The sequence below is a fragment of the Sinocyclocheilus anshuiensis genome, unplaced genomic scaffold (assembly GCF_001515605.1).
Source record: "Sinocyclocheilus anshuiensis isolate Anshui unplaced genomic scaffold, SAMN03320099.WGS_v1.1 scaffold292, whole genome shotgun sequence".
Taxonomy (NCBI): domain Eukaryota; kingdom Metazoa; phylum Chordata; class Actinopteri; order Cypriniformes; family Cyprinidae; genus Sinocyclocheilus; species Sinocyclocheilus anshuiensis.
Genome location: NW_015555757.1, coordinates 913,022 through 918,756, shown reverse-complemented (window position 1 = coordinate 918,756; position 5,735 = coordinate 913,022).

The window sequence follows — 5,735 nt, the reverse complement described above, 5'->3', positions numbered from 1 at the left end:
TATATATATATATATATATATATATATATGAATATAAAATAAATAAATTTAATTTATTTAAATAAAAATATTTTAAATGCAATTATATAAAATAATTTAGAATATAAAATTATTATTATAATAACCTAAAATTAAGAATTAAATAAAATCATTATTAATTAAAATTAATATAAGCTGTGTTTATAATTTATATTAATATTTATAAAAATGAATAATATAAATTTTTAAATAAAACATTTAATCAAATCAGGAGAATTAAGATGTTTTTGGCTTGATGGTGACTCTCTTGATTCTAACTGATGTCTAAAGGCATTAAAATCAACATTTAAAAATTAATAATAATACTTACATAGCAAAATTAAATGTAGACGGTTGCGGGGGATACATTTTTATGAACTGGTTTGTCATCCCATATTCACAAAACAACTTCATAGATGATAAATAGTCACTTATTTTTGTAAAAAATGAAAAGAGACAAGGGGATTAGGACATCAGATTAGGCCACTAAAATAACATGAACATGGAAAGCAACCAGGAGAGCTCAGCCATAAGCAAGAAGGACAGAAAGAGAGGGAAGCAGAGTGAGGGCAGACTCAAAGAATGAACAGATTGAAAAAGCAGAGAAGGTGCAAATCTTGCTGGAATTTGAAGGAAAGGCAAAGTTGAAAGGAGAAAACGGCATGTAGAGAGTGCTTGTGTTTATATAGTACTCTTCAAAGGATGTAATTATTTTTCCATACAAAGTATGTCAGGTCCATATGCACGTTTGAATTGTTTGTGAACGATTCAGTGCGTTTGATGCTCACTGGATACAGTATGTAATTCACAGTGTGGCCATTTTCAGAAGCTGATAAAAGAACACATTTGTGGCCACACTGTGACATATGTCCATCTAGTAGCCAGCAGAGCATATATCTGCTTTTGCACCTGGAGCTAAAATCTAGAAATAATCATAAAGCGACTGTGTTGGGGTCTGCAAAAGTGCATTCAGACGAGAGAATGGCCAAATTCTCTCATGCCATTTCAAGTCATAAGTCAGGTTAACATAACACCATGTGCAACTAACACCAGATAACACAAATGTTTCGGCTGTAAAACCTCCGGTGTATATACGCTGTTCTGGGGTCAGTCTCACACAAGCATGGGGATCCCCTGCCACCCTCACGCCTTCCTTGACCCCGTAACCTCTGCTGTCCCTCTGCAGCTGTAAAACCACACTACAGCATCATTAGCATGGAAACAAGATGTTACCTATACAGACAACCTGGGGAACCAATTAGACGCCATGCAGGCTTAGCTCAGAATAAATCCACTGGACTCTGCCTTAAGCGCTAAAATAATATGTGATCATGCTTTGAGCAAGCTGAGAATTTTGTTAACTCAAAACAGACTAGCTACTGCCTGCAAGAATATCTAAATAAGACCATACAAACCCCCATGCAAAACTAACAGTGGCACTAGAATGTTTAACTACAATTCAGTAAACAGTGACTACCGTGACTGTTATTGTACTTATTATTATAGCTTGTTGTGGTTATTTGCTGTGCTTTGTGACAAATGGTCTTTAAGTGGACTCCCTACAGCAGTCAGCTGGTTGCACTCTTGTTCATACGGCACAATGAGATCTGAATAAACAAATAAAATTTCGCAGATTACAGGCACTGAATAGTCAGAGAGCACCAAAGAGCTCTTATCTCCCGAGCAGCCATACTGTGTGTGATAAAGCTGGATATGATGCGTGTTCCATTAGGCCCAATTAAGTGATATGCCTAACTAGCTCATTCATGGAGGCCGGAGATCAAGTGCTGCTGGATTGCCTTGAACAGAGGGCTTGTTAAATTCAACAAGGACTTGTTAAATGTGTCAACATGACCCATGATGAATGACAACTGCTACTTTATGCTTCAGTATCTTTGTGTCATGTTTAATTGAAGTATTTTTAAGTCTAGTCGCTAATCTGGATTAGTTATTGCATATGTATGTTATATATATATATATATATATATATATATATATTATGGTAAAAAGCAATACGATGAACTATATGCTATATGCCATTAATACGGTTTTTTTCCTTTTAACAGCTTTAGTGTTATTTTGAAGTTTTTCTAAAAATTGAAGTTAGCATGAGGATTGTCAAACTGATAATTAACTACAAATACATAAAACTAAATGTGTAAAAGCTTTTCTTTATCAGCTTTTTAATATTATTGTAATTTAGCTATATATTTAGTAATCAGTATTTATCAAAAGTAAAACTTCAAGTAGATAAAGAAAAAAATATTTATTTTATATTATAATATATTATTAATGATTGCTTCAATAACCATATATATTGATTAGAATATATTTTTAAAATATTTATAAATAATTAATGTGTGAAATCCACATTGTTCTAGTTATGCAAAATTCTATAAAAAATAAATACTTTATAACCTACCTAAACCCAGCGGTATTTAGTTGCCTACCATTGGAAATGCACCTAGAAAGGGGGAAAATGCAAGACACTGGAAGGACAGGATGGGGAACGACACAGCATTCCACAAGCATTCCCTCTCTCTCTCTCACCCTTCATATGTCAATCAGTCTTGTTATCTCCCTGGTCTCACCCCTGTGCCTGCCTGCTTTCCCGTTCGTGGCCGTCGATGTGTTAATCACCCTGCTCTGCTGACAGAGGGACCCAGATATTTTGACGTCCTGATAACCCCGTGCAGGACCTGCATGTCCTTCTCTCCTTTTCTCTCTCACACTGCCCTGTCTCTGGATCTCAAAGCTTTCTCCCTTTGCCACCTCCACCCCCAGCCAAAACACTCCGAGACCTTCTTATCAAAGCCCCCAGAAATAGACAGCCTTCTATCTGGCCTGCCTGTCTCCCGGAGCCTGGGGATGCCCTGTTTGTGTTGAACGAGGCCTGTAGAGTCGAGGGCTGTGTTGTTACAGTAACCCCGCCACCCCCTCCCCAGCTCCCATGCTTCTTTCTGCAGCAGGGTAAGGTGTAATAGAGCGAGTCCTTGCCTCCGCTCTCCCGTGTTTGTGTATGTCACTCTCATGTCACTTCTTAGTCACTTTCTGACCCGGTAGGGCTGAGCAAAACGTCTGATGTCTGCACTGTCAACGCGGCGGTTCACTGCACTAAGTTTAGCCTCTCCACTGGAGTGCTGTTGTGAAGTGGGGTGAGACACGTTGATGTACTGGTATGCACGAACCGAATTCCACTTAATTCATTGGAGTAAGTATAAAGAAAAATCCAACGGAGTATTTGCAGCCAGTTCTCATGCTCTGTGTGAATGATGCGAGGGTCCGGTCCCACAGCTGTGAATCAGAGTGGTAGGTGGCTTTGGAAAAGCTTTAGGGACAATTGTTTAACACCCACAGAATGAATATGTAAAGTGCAGCTAGCTCATAAATACAACATGAAAAGACTCCTGCTGGGTATAAAGACATGTTATTAGCCTGACTTTGAAAAAGACAACTGGGAGTATTACAATGAGACTGTACATTCATTGGGGACATGTCCTCGGCCACACAATGGGGACAGATCATTAAATTAAGGAGAGGAAAGAAGTGATAATTTGGTAGATTGTTTAGCACAAATATGGGGGAAATAATGTTTTCCATCTACTACTGGGTTGTTTTCATTTGCTGAACAGAGAGATCAGTGTGAAACTCAAGCCTGATTTGCTGCTTGGGGGTCAGAAATAGCCTAAGGGCCATTTTAATAGATTTAAAAAGTAGTATCGGGTTGATCCTGAGAACTGATTATAAACAAAATTTAAATTTGATGACATGCTTTAAATTGCCGCCATGAAAAATGTTTGGTGTCTTATTTCTAATTAAAATGAAGGAATTGCATATGTTTGATATATTCCTTGAGTGGTGTCTACACTGTAAAAAATGTACCGTAGAATTTACAGGATGTTACTGGCAAAAAAATTGCCAATAAAATCTTGTAAAAATGATGTTAATTGCTGTAAAATGGATTACAGTATAATATTGCAAGCAAATTACAGTTAATTGTTGTATGTGAAATACAGTAATTTGTAGTATTTTTTACAGTAACATTGAATTAAACTTGTAGTTTATTTTACAGCAATATTTTGTAATCTCACTAAAGTACAGTATTTACCTGGCAACTAAAGTTGCCAATAAAATCCTGTAAATACCCCTAAATCCAAGATGATGTTTTAATAATTTAACAATGAAAATGCTGCAAAGAATAATTTTAACGTTAAATTGTAAACTGTAAAATACGGATTTAAATGCATTATCATGAGCACTATCTTAATTTACAAATGAATAAAAACCAAGTCAAAGATGTTGCAAATATTTATTAAAACCGGCAGAAAGACATTGCAAGGCTTTTACTGGTAAAAATAAAAATGTCAGTCTTTCAACAGTTAAAATCTTATCATAAAAATAACATAGCATTACAAAATAACTACAAATACTTGTTATCACAAAAAATAAGCCATATTCTGAGTAGAACATTAACTTTCTATAAAAATTAAGGTCAATCAACAGAATTCGTATAATTTTAATTAAAAGGGGATTAAAATAAAATGCTGGAATCAACATTATACCACAAATTCTGTTGTTTGAGCTTATGTTCTATTACATTTAGAATATTCCTGCAAAAGACAATTTAATAAATACATACTGAAAGTCCATCAACTTTCTGAGATGAGCACACACATGAGGGTTGTCCCTCTTCTCTGAGACCTTTCCACTTGTTTTGCTTCTATGTATCCATCTTGTATCCAGTGAGTGTTGTGATTCCAACAAAACATCTGCACATAAAAACAAGCAGAAGCTTTAGAATAAAGTTCAGTATTGAATGAAACTAGCTCAATAAAATGAATATAAAAATGCCACTTATACAATACAATCAGCATTTGCCAGTACTTAAACTAAATAAGTAACCTTTATCATAAATGAAATTACTCAAGTAAAACACGTTACCTTTGAAAAAATTAAAGTGTGCAAAAGATGCCTGCTCCCGGGATGCCAGACTGAAGTTGTAATAAGACTGCAAATCCAGCCACAAAGTTGAGGTATGAATTCACAACCATCTGACCCTCGAAAAGCCACTGGGTGCACCTGAAATGAATAAATATAAGCCATAATGTAACCTACAATACAGTATTTTCAGTTTTTATTTAATATTGTGAAAATTATTCATAAATAATGCTTTTTTCACTCAAAAAATGAGGTGCCTACTCTCAGATAAATGAGGCCTACGATTAATCAGAAGCAAATAGAAATACAAAACCAGTCTTAAATGAAAGAAAAGAAGTTGACAAAAAGATTGAATCCAATATTTGGTGATAATATCGCTTAATGAGTGATTTATATGCATTTTTTTGAGGCCGGGTCATTTTTGACCGGGAACACCACAAGTGTGACTTTGTGCCATTTTGTACAAAATAAAAGCCTTTCAAAACAAACTCCCTGATTAAACATTAAAGTACACTAGTGTGATAAACTGTGCAAATTTTCTTCAGTTTTTATTTAATATTGTGAAAATTATTCATAAATAATGCTTTTTTCACTCAAAAAATTAGGTGCCTACTCTCAGATAAATGAGGCCTACGATTAATCAGAAGCAAATATAAATACAAAACCAGTCCTAAATGAAAGAAAAGAAGTTGACAAAAAGATTGAATCCAATCTTTGGTGATAATGTAGCATAATGAGTGATTTATAAGCAATTTTATGAGGCCGGGTCCTTTTTGCTC